An 18,273-nucleotide genomic window follows, 5' to 3' on the forward strand; every position below is an offset into this window, starting at 1 on the left:
AGGACTGTGGCCAGCCCCTTTTGAATTTCACTACAGAGCAACACCAGCAAACTCCCAGTCCCAGAGTTTCCCCCAGAAATGTGCGTCTTGTTCGGCCCAACCCTTTCCTGTGCAACACAAACTCTCATAAAGTTTGTCATTTTCTCAATAGAAAATGATATGCACAAATCCTGTTATCTCAAATGGAGTTTCTCAAACACTTCAGTCCAAGCACACTGGTTTAGATAAAACAATAAAACAAGTTTATTAACAACAGAAAGATAGATTTTAAGTGATTACAAGTAAGGAGGCATAAAAGTCAGAACTGGTTACAAGAAAATAAAAGTAAATGCAACTAATACCTAAGCTAAGTGAATTCAAAGCAAAAGTCTCTCCTACCACATGTTCTAGCAGTCTGACTGGCTGAATTCCTTTCTGCCAGGATCCCTCCCTAGTCCAGTGAGGATTATTTTGTCCTTCAAGTGTTGTTGTTGTCATGAGTAGAGATGAAGGGAGAGTTGATTTGGGGTGTCTGTTCCCCATTCTTTGTACTTTTTCCTCTTCTTTGAGAATCATCTCCAGCTGGGCTTCAGGAGACAGAAAGTCTGTGGTGGACAGGAACCTCCAGCTGTTTCTTTGCCAAAATGTAAATTTCTCACTCGTGCCCTTTTACCTACCAAAGAATGGCCGCTTAACCAAGTGATAGTCCATTTGATTTCATTGAAACTTGGCTGAGGCATCAGTTTGCCTTTTGTCTCTGAGGGACTGGTTTGTGATTGTGTCCCCAGATTTAGAATACATCTTGGTAACATCATAGAGTAGAATCATATAACTTTACATAAAATGTTGCCACACATATTTTACCTGGACAGTAATAATCAGCAAATGTTTTTCAAATGATACCTCACAAGGCATGCTTTGTACAAAATTTATCATAGTCCTGTAAAAGGGGTGGACATAGGGATACAGACTGTCACAATTACTCATTTTCCTATTTAATTCATTAAAACCTCACCTGTTGATTAAAATGAAACTGCCACAGAATTTCTGTTTGGTCTCATCAATGGATTATAGAACACAGAAACGGCAGTAATTAGGTCTAGCTTGCCACAGAGTTCAATGCAAACAAATGCTCTGACCTCCCTGTAACTTTGTTTGGTTTCTCCTTATATCAGCCATACTGTTGGCTGATGTCATACAGAATCTTACTCTACTTTCATGTATGTCTTGGACCCCACTAAAAGATTTGGGGTCTGATTGGTCATTGCCTGGCATTTGGTATCATTGTTTACACCTGGCAGAGATAAAATGCTACCTTTCTGCTCTGATAGTGTTTTGCACCAACTTTGCACAGGCATGATGACTGTGCAGCGGTAGGGCAATGGAGACTCAGGCCCCTGGTTTCCTTTGAACAATTACTGATGTTTAATGTCCTTCTGCCGAAGCACAATTTTATTCTGACTCATCAGTTGCCAGTGGGCCTTCTCTTCTTGTTTTACGAAGATCCAGAACGGGGACTCTTAACCTGAGAGGGTAGAGTGACATCAGCAACTCTGGCTCTTAGGACACTGGGCTTCAAGGCATCCAGACTGGCAGCATTAAGAGCAAAAGAATGAGCTGACTTTGTTGAGATACTGCAGTTCTCTCATGTTACGTTATATGATATGTATCCAAAGTGCTCTTGACTCAGAGACACTACCTGAAGCTCCTTTGGGGGATGGAGTAGTCATTGGCACTGTTAATTTTGGGTATTATACAATCATCTTCTGGGGTCAAATCAAGGAATTCCTTCTGCTTGCATTTGAGAAATCTGCTTAAATAGGCTGTTGGATGTAATCAACCTGCTCTTCCATTACCGGACTTTCTTGTTGACTGCCACCGTGCATATCACACTGAGTGCATTGAACAGTGAAAATAACATGGCATAGCTTAACCAGTTATAAAAAGAGCATGGTCTGATGCTAACTGGTGCTGAGCCCTTTCTGGGCTGGGACAGGTCCCTCAGCACCTTGCAGAATAGTCTCTTTCTGTTCAAATTGCATGACATAAATGAAGATTGGCAGACTCTTTGAGATGCGCTGTCCTTCACATGGGACTGGCTCAGACACGTGTACAGTGCACTGACTGGAAACGATGCCACTCGTTCGTTCATCTTCCTCACCTGTCGTTTATATTCTGCTCTGTCATTTATTTTCATTTTCTCACACCCAGAAGAGATCCGCTGCATTATGCAAAAGAAAGGTGATCCAAATGTTTTGCCTAATGGTTAATAAAGATGTAGAAGACATGAGAATATTTGGATTTCATGCACATCTCCTCAGTGCAGAAGCCAGCTAGGAGAACTCATAGATGAACTCCAGAACATCAGCCACATGAACAGTTGTGTATAAAGGACTTGCTTGGGCCTGTTTGAGCACAGTCCCATGTTGGGGTGCAGAAAACAGATGCATTGCCCTAGTGAGCACTCCAGGAGATTTTATGTCTTCTGGAACTTCCAGAAATTTGATGGAACTTGGCTGCTGCTTCATCTTCTGGCAGAATGCAGTTTGCTCCTGTTTGCACCCTGCCAGAGCTGGGTCACCTCCACTGACCAACGTGGTCAGTCCCATGATCTTTGGAGCGTCAGGCAGATACCTTTGAGGTCCTTTGAAGGAGGCAAGATCATGACTCTTGCCTCATGGACCACAGTCCTACCAGTGGCACCAGCCTTGCACCCAGTGAGGGTAAGAACCGTCCATTCATATACACACACACACACACACACACTCACGACTGTCCTGCGTATATTGCCGCTAGAATGTTGCCATCCAACAACTAGGGTGAAATCCTTGCCCCCTGACATCATAAGAACATAAGAATGACCATACTGGGTCAGAACAAAGGTCCATCTAGCCCAGTATCCTGTCTTCTGACAGTGGCCAATGCCAGGTGCCCCAGAGGGAAGGAACAGAACAGGTAATCATCAAGTGATCCATTCCCTGTCACCCATTCCCAGCTTCTGGCAAACAGAGGCTAGGGACACCATCCCTGCTCATCCTGGCTAATAGCCAATGATGGACCTATCCTCCATGAACTTACCTAGTTCTTTTTTGAACCCTGTTATAGTCTTGGCCTTCACAACATCCTCTGGCAAGGAGTTCCACAGGTTGATTGTGCGTTGTGTGAATAAATACTTCCTTTTGTTTGTTTTAAACCTGCTGTCTATTAATTTCATTTGGTGACCCCTAGTTCTTGTGTTATGAGAAGGAGTAAATAATACTACCTTCTTTACTTTCTCCACACCCATCATGATTTTATAGACCTCAATCATGTCCCCCCTTAGTCGTCTCTTTTCCAAGCTGAAAAGCCCCAGTTTTATTAATCTCTCCAGTGACTTCCAGATTTGAATGCCCAGTGACTTCAATGTGGAATGGATTTTATCCCTTGTTACTAGTGCTCTCTTTTAACAAGGTTTAGTGACTCAGCAGTAGAAGTGTGAATAAGCCGTGACTTCTCCTAGAGGAAATATAATCAAAAGGAGAGAAAGAGTCTTCCTGGGGCCAGACATGTTTCTTTTTGTTTGCTCTGGCAATTAGGGGTAGGGATTTTCAAAAGCACCTATGTGATTTAGGAACACAAATCCCATACGTCAAGGAGACTTATATTCCTACTTCACTTAAGGCACTTTTGAAAATCTCATCCTCTAGGTGAGGAAATTCCATTTGCTTCCAGGTTAAATTCTGGGTAAAGAAAGCAAACAAACTTTGTTCATTGGAAGGAAGGGTCAAGACATTTTCTTTGATCATCCACTCTCTGGAAATAAACTGCATCTATGACCATTTGAATGCCTCACACCCTGTGGTGGTTCTTTTGTTTACCTTCCACCACTGTGGTAAGTCTGTCACTTTCAGCCCATGTTTCATTTGTGATATTGTTTTGTTGCTGTCAGAAAAAAATGAGTGGGTAAATAGATATTGTTTTGTTGCTGTCAGAAAAAAAATGAGTGGGTAAATAGTTGTGAGAAGAGGCTGTGAAGAGATAAAATGTTGAAAGGTTTATTTTCAAAAGGTTTTGATTAACAGAAAAATGTACAGAAAGCAAATCAATTCTTTGAGGTGAAAGAATGACAAAATGGCTGCCCTCCGCTTTCTTGTCTTCCGTATAGAAGCCAGCTAAAGAAAACTAGTGTGTGAATTGCAGCACATCACCCACCTGCGCTGTTGTTTAATCCTTATAAAACACAGTGTTGTCAGCCCACTGGCAGAACAACAATGAATTGCTTTGTCATGTGGGGGACATGGCTCTGGGCGTACATTTTAGGTCCTATTGTTAAGCTCCGAGGTGTCAAAAGCAACTTTTTTTCAGCTGTCACTTCTATCCTATTTCAGTGCCTGGGGGGAAAAGCCGTGGGATGTGTTACTCATTGGCCCCTCTATCTGCAGGTCCCAGGAGCTAAGAGCATTTGTGTCAACAGTACTTGCATACTCCACTGCAACCACGCATTTATAAAATAGTGATCTGGGGTAGGTGATGATCCTTCTTATGCCTTGCATATCTCAGTTTCAGTCTGAGATAATACTGAGTGATCATTGCATATCATCTATTATATTTAGTTCCAAAGAACCCTGGACAGGTCTAACTCCACTACAGGCTGCAGCAGCTTCATGATTTTGGAGACTTCCAGTGCCAATGACATCCCTTTCCCCTCTGTCTTGCTCTCTGCAGAACCCGATATAAGAAGTCTCTCTTTCGGTGTGGAGAAGTATTTGTTGTTGTTATACATTATTTGTGTTACCATAGCACCTAGGAGCCCTAGTCATGGATCAGGACCTCATTGTGCTAGGAGCTGTACAAACATGGAACCAAAAGATGGTCTATGCTCAAAAGTGCTTACCATCTAAGTGTAACACAAGAGTCACAGATGGATACAGACAGTCAGGGAAATATAAGAAAACATCAGCATGATAGAGAAGTGGTCGCGGCACCACAGCAGCCTAACCATTGTCAATTTTTTGTAGGTATCATGTTGTTCTTTCCCTTAGATTTTGGGGGAACTCTTGCCACAATATTTGGTGCTACATTTTCACAGAGGGCTACACATTATTTGTATAACTATATCAGATAGTTAAAGTGGTCCAACCCTCTACTGTGGATGCAGTTATACCAGTACAAAGGTGCATACCTGTATGAGAATAAGCTATACCAATAGAAGTACATTTATACCAGTATGAGTATGACTACACTAGGGTTGGACCACTTTAACTTTATCCGTTTTGATATAGTTATAGCGTTAACTGCACAAAAACTGCGTAGACACCAATCGTAGGAAAATTCGTTTTGAATTTATTTTTCCAACATATTGGGTATGGTCTCATGATTCCATCTATTTATGCTTCAACAAACATCTTTGTTTTGGCCTTTGAAGGAAGAGTGCTCTTTCCAGTTAGATTTGCGCTCCCTTGTGCTCCTCTGGCAGTAACTGGGGAAAAGGTGCAGCATGGGGTCATATCACACCCCTGCTATTATTTAAAATGTCTATTGCAGTAACATCTAGATGCCTCAACTGAGATTAGGCCCACCTTGTGCTAGGTGCAGTGCTTACATGTAGGCAAAGATCGACCCTGAGCCAAGGCGCTTGCCAGATAAATAGACAGGACAGACGAAGGATGAGAGAAAAGGAGTATTATTATCCCCCTGGTACAAAGGGGGTACTGAGGCACAAAGAGATTGAGTGACTTGCTCAAGGCCACACAGGAAGATTGTGGCCAAACTGGGAATTACAGCCAGGTCTCCTGAATTCCTGTCTGCGAGATCATTCTTCCAATCTTTTCTAATATGATTCCTTTTCGAGGCTTTCCTCGTAGTGGTTGTTACTCTTTACTATTTTCTAAGGCAGATTAATTAGCCACATACTTTGTTGACCTGTGCAGATCTAGACTGGGTCCCAAGTGTTTACATTAGCACAAATTTGCAAAAATGTGGATGCTGCAGCTTTGAATTAAGCAGAAATGTATCCGTGGCAAACCCACTTTCTTTGGAATTGCCGGATAATACCAGTTTCCCTCAAAAACTGCAGGATCCTAGACAATCCAGGCAATGCACATGGCACAGTTTTTACATAACACAATTTTTACTGAAAATCTTGAATTCACATATTATATCGATTTAAATATAATATCTAAACAGCCTGTCTGTTAATAATGCTTCATAGCGAAAGCATAAATCTTTAGATAGGATTTTTCATTACAGAACAGACTGGATAGTTTTTAAAAGTGCTTTTAGAGCAGTTAAAACACATTAAGGGCCTATCTGGTCAATGGGTTCGGTAGAGGCAATATTAACTGCTATAAGCACTCTAGAAACCAAATGGATAGTGCTAGAGTAGCGTGATGGGGTGTACAAAGCCCACACTGGGCCCAAAGGGGTTAAAGGACAAAATGGGGCCCAGGTAGCTCTGCCCCTCCAGGCTTGCAAACCATGTTCCAGCTGGAGAGGAAGCTTAAAAGGAAGCCACTCAGCTCAGAGCAGGGGAGAAGATCGACCGACCTATCTACCCACCCTGAGGGCTCCTGAACAAGGACACCGAAAAAGCCTCCCTGTGAAGCTGAACCCATTTGGGGATGAAGGTGTAACTGTTTTTTCTTTCCTTTTGTTATCTTATATTGGACTGGGAGACTTTGGGGGAGATGGATGGTAGGAAGTGACCCAGGGAGGCAGCTCTGGGGCACACTGTTGTGTCTCACAGGGCCCTGGGTTGGAGCTCAATGGAGTGGGAAGGCCTGACTCCCCTACCAACTGCCCTTGTTGCGGGAGGGCATAAATCTCTAGTAAGGGATGTTGAAAACCCTGAGGCAAGGATAAGCCACATACAAGGGATAGGATCTGGACTAAAGGCCCTTCCTGTTGGGAGGTGAGATATTGGAAACAGAGTGCACTACCACTAGGCCACCTACAAATAGACAGACGTTAAAACCTGGTGAAGAATTATAAACTGTGGGGGAGAATTACAAGAGCACCCACTGGATTTAATAGCACGTGTTTTCATGGCATCTGTTTTCAGGCATAAGGTTCTCAAGACATTATCTGAGCTGGAACTCAGGGCACAGCGCTGAGGACAATGAATGACGGGTTTACAAGGTGAAGCCTGATGCAGTAGCATTATTCTTCCTTGACTCAATGGGGTCTCCTGGACATAAGAAAAGGGGGGTTGGGGAATGCTCATTCTCAGCAACGTGTGGAGCTACTGGAGTCCAAAGGACTTTTCCCCACAGCTTCATATTCCTGAAGTCTCAAAACAGTCTTTCTTTGCAAGGAGTTGGTGGACAGTCTCCAGGCTAGATTTTAGCCCCAAGTTTATGCCGGCGTCTGTAGTATAACCCAGCACTCACAGTAGAAAGTCTGCCTTGAGAGGGCTGGCAGTGGTACAAAGCATTCCCCACCTGCCAGCCAGCAGAGCTCCAAAAGTGGGCAGCGCTAGCTGAAGAGGAGACAATAATTGCATAGCAGGTAGGTGGATGTGCTAATTCCACATGTCACTGGAGCAACCCCCACAGATGGGGATCCTGTGAAGCAACTTACAGCGGCCTTGTCCAAGGATAGAAACCCCTCATGTGCAGCTATGCGGGGACTAAACTGCAGACACATAACTCAGCACCAGAGTGGGAGAGGAAAAGATCCCTCTGCTTTATAGTTTCGCTTCTCTACAGTTTCTCTTTCTTATCTGATATTCTTCAATCAGCCTGTATGTCACCCTCTGTGACTGAGTGCAGGGTGCGAACAGGTGCGCCAGCACTCTGATCACTCAGATGTTAATCAGTTCCCCTGGAGAAAGCTGATGGAGGTCATTAGACAACCAGGCTGGCCGGCTGAATGGGATAAGGAGCCAATTGGCCCATCAGCCCAAGGCAGATAAAGAGGCAGGCAGGAAGTCCCAAAAGTGGAGCGAGGGGTTTAGGGCTAGTTACACCCAGAAACACAGAGGCCTCATGGAAGGGAGACATCTGTTCCCCTCAAGTACTGGGGGAGAGGACCAAAAAGCACTGTTGGTGCTGTAAATAGACTGTTGCACGGAGGTTGTTGTGGAAATGGAGGAGGGAATTTAAAATAAAAGGATACGGTGAAGGTACAACCATAGGAGTCTGTGCAATTTCTGTGGGGAGATGGCAGGAATCATAGAATCATAGACTAGCAGGGTTGGAAGGGACCTCAGGAGGTCATCTAGTCCAACCCCCTGCTCAAAGCAGGACCAATCCCCAACTAAATCTTCCCAGCCAGGCCTTTGTCAAGCATGCCCCATGGCATGCTGAGGCTTGTCCGGCAGCTGGACTGCCCTGGTAGTGGCAATTGAGAGACACACGGGGGAGGCCTCAGAGAGTACTGGGTGCCCGGATGATGGAGCAGACTCTGCAGCGGTTGGTGGAGCTGCAACAGAGCATGCAATCTTTCCAACCATCACACCAGTTGGAGAGAGAATCCCTCCTAGCCCAGCAAGCAGCGCAAGAGAGGAGCTTGGAGGAATTTATCAGGGAGCAAGCACAAGGGCAGCAGTTACTTCTGGTGAGTCCCAGTACGGGGAACGGGAACCAGAGCCCTGTGTAAAATGGGGCCCACTGATGACCCCGATGCTTTTCTAGTGACATTTGAGAGGGTAGCAATGGGAGCTGGCTGGGACAGAGGAATGTGAGTGCTCTGGTTCAAACCCTATTTTTGCAGCGATTCTATTCTGGGCTTCTCCATTGGCTTGCTCTGTAATTTTGGACAGGTCAGTCAATCTCTTTGTCCTTCAGTTTTCCCCTCTGTAAAATAGGGATAATAATGCTTGCCCACCTTTGCAAGGCTCTTCCAACTCTACAGAAGAAAAGTCTCTATATAAAGAATTGTTATTGGCAGTCTCCTCTTTTATATATATATGTGTGTGTTCTTTGTGTAGAATATGCCAATGCAGTCATCCTCTGGCTATGAATATCCAGGGGGAAAAATAGATCTGCACTTTAATGCAGTGAGAGTGCTTGAAAAGAAACGGTTGTTTTATTGCAGTGTTGACTTTGCCATGGTAAATTGCTGCATTTTCATTTTCCTATATTTATTGTGTTGAAGAGTTTACATCCCAGTAAAGTAAATATTTCCTTTTAAAGGTCACCCATTGTATTTCTCCCTCTTCAGGGATATATGACGGTTCACTTAGAGCTTCAGAATAACTCCACATAGATAAAACATTCTAACTACCTGATTCTATATTGCATCTGAACTTTACCTGTAATATAATAAATGCAGCGTTCAAACTGAAGTAGACAATGTGCTCGCCTCAGTCAGTTTCTTCATTACTTTCTCTTTAACCCTCAGTTTCCTACTGTTCTTCTGTATCGGAAATACAGCATCTGGCATCAGGGGCAAAATATTAATCTAAATTGTAGGAGAATAATTGCTTCCATAAATCAAATCTGCAATGTCTAATGAAGCTGAAGGGATTTTACGTAGCATCAGTGTTTGTTTTAGCTTAAACTGGGATAAGCACCCGACTCTCTTTGAATATTAATGGGTGTTAGGTATCTAACTAAAGAATCCCATCCCCAATGTATACTATCCCCCGTGCTTAAGGAAGATTATTGCAAAGATATGGGCAGTAACCAGAATCGGCTGCAAAATCTACACAATTTCAGCTTTCAGAGTAGCAGCCGTGTTAGTCTGTATCCGCAAAAAGAACAGGAGTACTTGTGGTACCTTAGAGACTAACAAATTTATTAGAGCATAAGCTTTCATGGGCTACAGCCCACTTCTTCGGATTCATAGAATGGAACATATATTGAGGAGATATATATACACACATACAGAGAACATGAACAGGTGGGATTTGTCTTACCAACTCTGAGAGGCTAATTAAGTAAGAGAAAAAAACTTTTGAAGTGATAATCAAGATACAATTTCAGCCTGCATCTAGACAAATTGCATACCATATTGTGTGCCTATGAGTAACCTGTATTGATTACTGGGCATGGTTTTCTATAAATGAAGTTGAATCAGCACCGCAGTAGGGCACTCGTGTTTATGACTAAAACATGATGTAAAATGGCTTGTCTGTAAGAGGGCTTTGTGGTGTTTCTCAATCCATTCTAAGTGCTTTACAACAAAAAAAACAGTTTCAATCAACCTGTCAAGTTTAATCATTTGCAACAAAACACCTCTGCAGTTATAACCTCTGACATTTTCTAGGCTGATGTAAAATGGGGTGAATCTATCTCTAAATGTAAACATGGTGGGATTTATTAATCAGAAACTATCATTCTAAGGGTAAGTCCCAAGGGCTCCATATCTTTCTACTTCTCATCACCGCCCAAACTTACTGCTCATTCGTGATCATTAAGTGCGGTAATCAAGAGCCAGGTTGGGGGGAGAGATGTCTACTGGAGAACTAATTTACCTGTGCAATGTTTAGAAATTACAGTGATTCATAAACAGTATCATTATTTTTTTATTAATTGCCCAAGAACTCAGCTTAGCATCAGTCTGTTCAGGCTTCATTTACCACCTAGTTTACACTGGGTATGCTCAGAGGTTTAAAACTGGTCCCATATTAGCATTGCATCATCTTATTTATCTAACATCGCCCATGCTAGGAACACAATGCCAATCATAGCAATGTAGCACTGGAAGGGATCTTGATAGGTCATCTAGTCCAGTCCCCCCACGCTGAGACAGGATTAAGTATTACCTAGACCATCCCTTATCCCCTTACACCAAATAGGTAGAGAGCAGATTCTAGTTTCTTCTTCACCCACTCATATGAACGTTCAAATCATATCCCTTCCTAGGCTGTGTCTAAATTAACCTTTCCCCCCATTAAAATTCACTCTTGCAACTCCACCAATGCTAGTGTAGACCAAAATGCAGGCAGCTGCGAGTATTTTAAGCACTGGCTCACTTAAGAGCAGGTATAGACAACATGGTGCTAGAATTCCCAGCTCCTTGTCTCCACTAGTGCTCCCCCCAGGGCTAACACTGTTAGCAATGATGAGAAATTCTAGAGGAGGAATCCTAGAGTAAGCAAAGCTCTGAGATCCACTGAAAAAGCACAAGAGCCCACTGATGTTCACATGTCACGGGATAACGATTCGCCAAAGCTGATTGGCAGCAAGCCAGCTGGAGACAAGCCACAAAGAGCTGTAAAGAACAGTATATGTCTCGAAAGTAATATGCATTGAGGGTGCCGTGCCCTTACTCAGGAGGGAAGGCTCTCCCTGCATTACCTAGCTTCTTGCTCCGACAGGGTAAGGTATTTGAAAATGCTGAAACAAACCGTGGGGCAGATAGCCAGCTAATGTACATTGGCATAGCTCCCCTGAAATCAATGGAACTAGGCTGATGGGGTCGGGGGGGAGAAGGAGTAGGATACAGTTCTACTATGGGACCCTAAAACATCTGTGTAAATAAAGTAAAATGGGAGGAGTGGGGTGCCAGGATCATGACATACCAAGGCCCCACCTTTTTCTCACCAGGCACAGAACCAAGGTAGCTTTACACCAAACTGAGGACCTGGACCCAAGTTTGTAAAGAATTTTACACAGCTGTATAGTAGCTGAGTAAATCAGGCAGAAAAAATAATGAGGGGCTGTAAATGAGAATTGGTTCTTCCCCAAGTTGCCCTATTGCATCGATCCATACTGAGACCCCCACACAATGGAGAGAGAAGCTTCCAGTCCATGTTCAGGTCATTACTAGGGCCAACAGACCAGGAAGAGAAACCCTATTCCAAGCCCCCTGTGGCACTGAAAATCCCAGAAACACTTTCTGGCTTTTGTACCCCGGATTGTTATACAGGTGTTTGGGCCTGATCTCATGGCCCATTGACTTCAGTAGCTTTAGGTCAGATCTTTGGTGTCAAGTAGAGCTTGTTGGGAAATTTTTGACGGAACAGTTTTCCACTAGAAAATTCAGTTTCATCACAATCTAAATATTTAGCGGGAACCTTGATTTCAATGAAACTGTCTATGGGAAGAGTAAAAATGAATCATTCTAACTTTCTCATTTCATTCCTGTAATGCTGAAACATTTCATTTTGACTGTCATTTTGATTCATTTAGACTTTTTTACATCATATAATACAGTATTAAAATTAATATTTTATATTCGTATATATTGAGTATCTATAGCATTTAATATTTTACATTATATTACAGCGTTTCCATATGATGTGTTCACCGTTTCAAAACACAACAAATTCAATGGTCCCGAATTGGAATGTTCATTCCATGGAAAATTTCAGAATTTTGGCAGCTTGTTCTGATTTGGGACAAAAACAAATTTTGACATGTTGGAATTTCCCGTGGAATGGAAGTTCCATTCTCTGACCAGCTTTAGTGCCAAGCCAAACAGTGAGCTGTGCCCTAGGTACATGGTGAGGAAGGAGTCAAGGGGCAGGTCTACACTACAGCCGGGATCAACACTCTGAGATCGAGCCACCGGCAGTCGATTTAGTGGGTCTAGTAAAGACCCGCCAAATCGACTGTAGATCGCTCTCCAGTCAACCCCTGTACTCTACCCCCGACAAGAAGAGTAAGGTAAGTTGATGGGAGATTTTCTCATGTTGACCCTGCCGTGTAGACCCTGTGGTAACTCGACCTAAGGTTCATCGACCCCAGCTACGTTATTCACGTAGCTGGAGTTGCGTAGTGTAGGTCGATTTATCACGGTAGTGTAGACATAGACAAGGAGTCCTCCACTTGGGCTACGGAGCAGATGTTTTATGGAGGATACTTCAACTTCCTCTGACCACTTGCCTGTCTTCCTCACTCCCACATAATCCCTGCACGTGGCTGTTCAGGGAGTGACGCCTCGGGGCACTTCACTGTAGGCACACAGCCCATCCAAATCCAGTGCAGTGGAATCACAGTGGTTCTGCCTCCAGGAGAACCTGTGTGGGCTGGGGCTGGATTGGCCCCTACAAGAACACCAGGATTGCTTTAGTCACTCTCACAGAGGTCTTCTTTGGAAGCAGAAGGATCCTTGATGTGTCTCTGCCATGGAGCTTCTAATCCCTAGAGTGCTCCCTATTTTTTTTGGTGAAACCTGTTTACTGCTGACAGCGAGCCTCCCCAAAATGTCTGCTGTCAAACTGAATATTCACCATGCCATTAAGCCAGGCATTTGCATCAGCTGGGCCCACGGATGAATTTCTTGCAGTCGAGCCTTAATGCTGGTGTGAATTGCCCAACCATCCAAAACACCAGGTGGCACTGCCCACCCAGCCGCTACTCCGGGATATATTGGAAACGTCTACATTTTATGTGACCCATCACAGGATGTTAGCCTCCCTCAGACAGGGATGTTGCGATGTGTTCACTGTTTGAGATTGATGTAAACAGAATGCTGTGCCAGTTGCTTGGGGGGCTGGCTTTTCAGTCTCCTCTCTGAGATGGATTTCTTCCTGCCTTAGGATGAAAAGAAAGCAAGACAGCCTCAAGGGAGAGCATAGCTAATGTACAAGCATGAAGGTCATACATTTCCCCCCTTATATAACAACAATCCTTTGTAAGTTGCAGAGGATACGTAAGCAGCTGTCTGATTTTCTTACATATTCGTAAGCAGATAGAGCTTGATTCAGCAGCAAATATCCTTGGCCTTCTGATCCCTGGAAGCCTATGGCTCCTGGCTCAGCGGAGCTGATTTATGCAGAGGAAAGGTCGTCCCATTGCAGAAGAGTCGCTGGGAAAGATGCAGGAGGGAGGGGGAAGGACTAGATAGATTAATATGAAGGGACGTTTAATCCAAACCAGAGTTTAACGCACTGCCATATATTGGCTGATTGCTACTTAGGCAGTTTTGGGTGGTTGGTTTGTTGCGTTCTGCTGAAATGGGAGCCAACAGTTGGGTCAGCATCTAGCCAATGGCCTTTTGTTCGGCTTTAATTAATTGACATGTGTTAGCAAAGCAAACACCAGTGTTGCTCTCCATGGGGCACTGCTATTGTTGTGCAAGCTCCTTCCACCCAATGCTCATTCGTACACCTGTCTGGCTGTTGGCCCCTATAGATGAAGCAAATGCTGGCCCTCTCCACTCAGTGCAGAGGAAATGGTGTGGTTCTTCTGAGTGGAGGGCAGCAGGCAGGGAGCCCCCCCCGGGGAGGCTTCTGTGCCCCCATGTGCACTGCAGGGGCTCAGTCTGTGTGAGCTTGGAGGAGTTTGCACTGGGGGACCTATCCATGACTCTGTGAATCAAGCAGGAACATTTCCTCTCCTCAGCAGCTTAAAAGGTACATTTCTAGCACAGGCTCATGGCCTGGGAAGGGGGTTAGCCTCCCATTCACTCCTGTGCCCCCTGGAGCACCCCTGTTTGCAGACGCTGTGATCTGGGGCCTTATAGCCCACTCCTGCCGTCCTTAGTCTGTACCCCTATTGGCTTCAGTGAGAGTATTGTCTGAGCAAGGACTGAGTCCATCTTAAATACGTAATGGCTAGTTTTTATAGACAGATGCTATCATTTATTGGCTGTCAAACTCTTAGGGCCAAAGGCTGCCCTGATTCATCTTTTCCATTTGAGTGGCATAGGGTGTAAAGCCAGGGCAGAAATTGGTCCCCAAGATGGTTCTTGCTTGACAGTTTACTGAAAGGAGCTGCTCTGTCCTGCCTTGCCGTTGTGAGGAGGAGAGGAATTGCAAATGGGGGTTTGGCCAGGGAGTTCTGCAGGTGAAGGTGTGAAGGTCTGACCTTTGGGGTGAGTTTGTGGTCTGTTGCTGTGTGCTTGTTGCTTGCCATGTGCCTGCTTGATTGAAGTTTAGAGTGTGGGCTGCTTGCTGTATGCTGAGCCTACCGGAGCCTTCCTAACCAGGCTCCAGCCTTCAGTCCTTTGATCCCGGATCCCTTGACAAGGGGATGGGGCTAACTCGGGAGAACAGGGTTGGAAAAGCCAGCTTGTAAGCAACTAGAGGAACCAGTGAACAGGGGAGTTTTGCGAGGGAGCGTGAGAGCTGGACACACCTAATAAACAGTCTCTAAACTTAGGCCAATAACAACTCCCCCCCCCCCCCCCCCCCCAAAAATTCACACATAAAGAACAAACAAGCCCTGCAAGAGTAAAAACAATGCAGACAGAAGTCCAGCAGCAGAGTTGGGACTATCCAGTGTATTGCGCTGAATGCAATGTGTAGGATTCCCTGCCTTGTAGGCACATGGCATATGTGTGCTTTCAGTAAAAGCAACTCATGGCTCTCAGAGACTGAGTACAGGCCCTTGAGACCAGAGTGACTGAACTGGAGGACCAAAGAGAGACAGAGATGTACATAGATGAAACTTTCTGGGACATGGTAGATCGGTTCCCCTCCGCCCCAGTCTGACAGCCTCCGTGGTGTTGAGGAGGACGAAAGACTCAGGGAAGGAGAACATCAAGCTGCAGTGGAGGGAAACAATCCCATAGTTGGAATCGTCCTTCCAGATGTCATGGTATCCTCTCACATGAGGGGAGAGGGAACCCCTGTTATAGGAAGAGACAGGTAATAGTAATGGTGGATTCGATCATTAGAAACATAGCTGTGTTTGCGATGACCGGGAGAACCGCATGGTGACTTGCCTGCCAGGTGCGAAGGTTGCAGATCTCTTGAGACATCTAGACAGACTTTTGTGTAGTGCTAGGGAGGAGCCGGTGGTCATGGTACATGTAGGTACCAATGACATCGGGAAAGGTAGGAGAGAGGTTTGTAGGCCAAATTTAGGCTGCTACATAAAAAATTAAAGTCCAGGACCTCCATGGTAGCATTCTCTGAAATTCTCAATGTGCAGGGTCAGTTAGAGAGATCAATGCATGGATGAGATGTTTGTGTTCAGAGGAGCGATTTACATTTACTAGTAACTAGGAACCTTTTGAGAAGAGAGGAGCCTATACGGGAAGAATGGGCTTCACTTAAACAGAACCACATTGCTGGCATGTAAAATTAAAAAGGTGGTAGAGGAGTTTTTAAACTAAGGGCTGGGGGAAAGCCGACAGGTGCGGAGGGGGACACAGTTTGGACAGACACCTCCTATCAGAGAGGATTTATTAAAGGGAATACTCTATATCCAAGTAAATAGGAGAAGATAGAAGTTGATAAAGTACACGTAGGAACAGAAAAGAAACAGTCAAACAAGAGTCCCATTCAGTTACATCACATGAAAGCAGACAACTAAATATTGACAAATTTTATAATGCTTGTATACAAATGCAAGAAGTGTAAATACTACGGGCAAGTCTACACTCAAGCGCTACATCAGTGCTGCTGCACTCAAGAAAGAGATCTTGGAGTCATCGTGGATAGTTCTCTGAAAACATCCACTCTGTGTGCACCAGCAGTCAAAAAAGCAAACAGAATGTTAGGAAACATTAGGAAAGGGATAGATAATAAGACAGGTAATAGCATAATGCCACTATATAAATCCATGGTACACCCACATCTTGAATACTGTGTGCAGACATGGTCGCCAAATCTCAAAAAAAGATATATTGGAATTGGAAAAAGTACAGAGACGGGCAACAAAAAAGATTAGGGGCATGAAACAGCTTCCATATGAGGAGAGATTAAAAAGACTGGGATTATTCAGTTTAGAAAAGAGACGACTGAGGGGAGATATGATAGAGGTCTATAAAATCATGAATGGTATGGAGAAAGTGAATAAGGAAGTGTTATTTACCCCTTCACATAACACAAGAACTAGGGTTCACCCAATGAAACTAATAGGCAGCAGGCTTCAAACAAACACAAGGATATACTTTGTCACACAATGCACAGTCAATTTATGGCACTCATTGCCAGGGGATGTTGTGCAGACCAAAAGAATAATGGAGTTCAAAAAAGAATTAGATAAGTTCCTGGAGGATAGGTCCACCAATGGCTATTAGCCAAGATGGCCAGGGGTGTAACCTTATGTTCTGGGTGTCCCTAAACTTTTGATTGCTGGAAGCTGGGACTGGATGACGGGATGGGTCACTCAATAAATTGCCCTGTTCTGTTCACTTCTTCTGAAGCATCGGGCACTGGCCATTGGATACTGGTCTAGATGGACTATTAGTCTGACCCAGTATGGCCATCCTTATGTTATGATATTATGTAATTGAGTAAAATGGCGAGTGCTTCATGGCAGTTGTTTGCAGCCCTCCTCCTTTCCTTCCAGCTGGATTAGTGCTTCCTCTGAGCAATAAACCCTCGCTGAGCACTAATTTTCAATGTGTCATGCTTGAATCACGCAGAAAAATAAAATAGTGATGATGTTCTACAGACTTGAGAGGTAGTAGGAGGCCCCACCTTTCCTTCTCAAGTCAGCAATAGAAGCTAGGTTGTGTCTTTTGGTTTATAATAAAAGCTAATACCTTCCTAAACTAGATTGAATGGAAGGGGATCTGATCTCAGGTACAGGTGAGTTCAATGGATTTACTCTGGATTTAGACAATAAATTATAATTATGGAGATATCCTATCTCCTAGAAGGGACCTTGAAAGGTCATTAAGTCTAGTCCCCTGCCTTCACTAGCAGGACAAACTACTGATTTTGCCCCAGATCCCTAAGTGGCCCCCTCAAGGATTGAGCTCACAACCCTGGGTTTAGCAAGCCAATGCTCAAACCACTGAGCTATCCCTCCCTGGCCCCACTAGAAGCAATGACAGAAAAACCCAGCTGGGTGATATAGTACAAACCCCTGCCAGGCTTTTTAAAATGTATCCAGTGTAATTTTGAATGGCTCAGATTTCTGAGATGGTGTTTCTGGGCCAAATCTTCACCTGGTGAAAATCAGCCCGGCTCCATTATCTGCAAGCTACTGTGGCATGACACAGATTTACAGCTTACTTAAGGATCTGGCTCTCTGTCATAGACTCCTTCCCTGTCCAAAAAGGCAAGTAAAGGCAAACATACCCATGGCAGGTCTATACTACAGCCTAAGTCGATATAACTTACCTCACTCTTGGGTGTGAAAAAGTCCCCCCACCCCCAATAAGCCTTGCAAGTTTCATGCTGTCCACATCGGCACTATGTTGGTGGGAGACACTCTTCCGCCAACATGGCTTCCACTTCTCATCGAGGTGGAGTAATTATGCTGACTGGAGAGCTCTCTCCCGTCGGCATAGCGTGTCTTCACCGTCTTCATAGCTGCGCCGATGTAGCACTGTGGTGTAGACTTGCCCTTATTTGCAAGCAAGTATGAGGCAAAACCCTAGAGCTGAACCCTTTCAACTTCTGAGAAGTTTGAATGCAGCTCGAGCCCATGTCTAGTTACAAGTCATCCCTTCTGATTCTGCATTTTATAAGTGTTTGGTGCTTAACGGCAGTTGAAGCGTGCCAGGTAGAAAATACAAATTAAT

At 44.3% G+C, this 18,273-nt stretch overlaps 1 protein-coding gene across 2 annotated transcripts in view; it reads left to right on the top strand.

Annotated features, from left to right (window-relative positions):
* SNAP25 (synaptosome associated protein 25) overlaps positions 1-18,273 on the top strand; it is a 98,278-nt gene that overhangs the window by 40,125 nt on the left and 39,880 nt on the right. The window lies entirely within an intron of this gene.

Source organism: Trachemys scripta, chromosome 3 (genome assembly GCF_013100865.1).
Source record: "Trachemys scripta elegans isolate TJP31775 chromosome 3, CAS_Tse_1.0, whole genome shotgun sequence".
Lineage (NCBI taxonomy): Eukaryota > Metazoa > Chordata > Testudines > Emydidae > Trachemys > Trachemys scripta.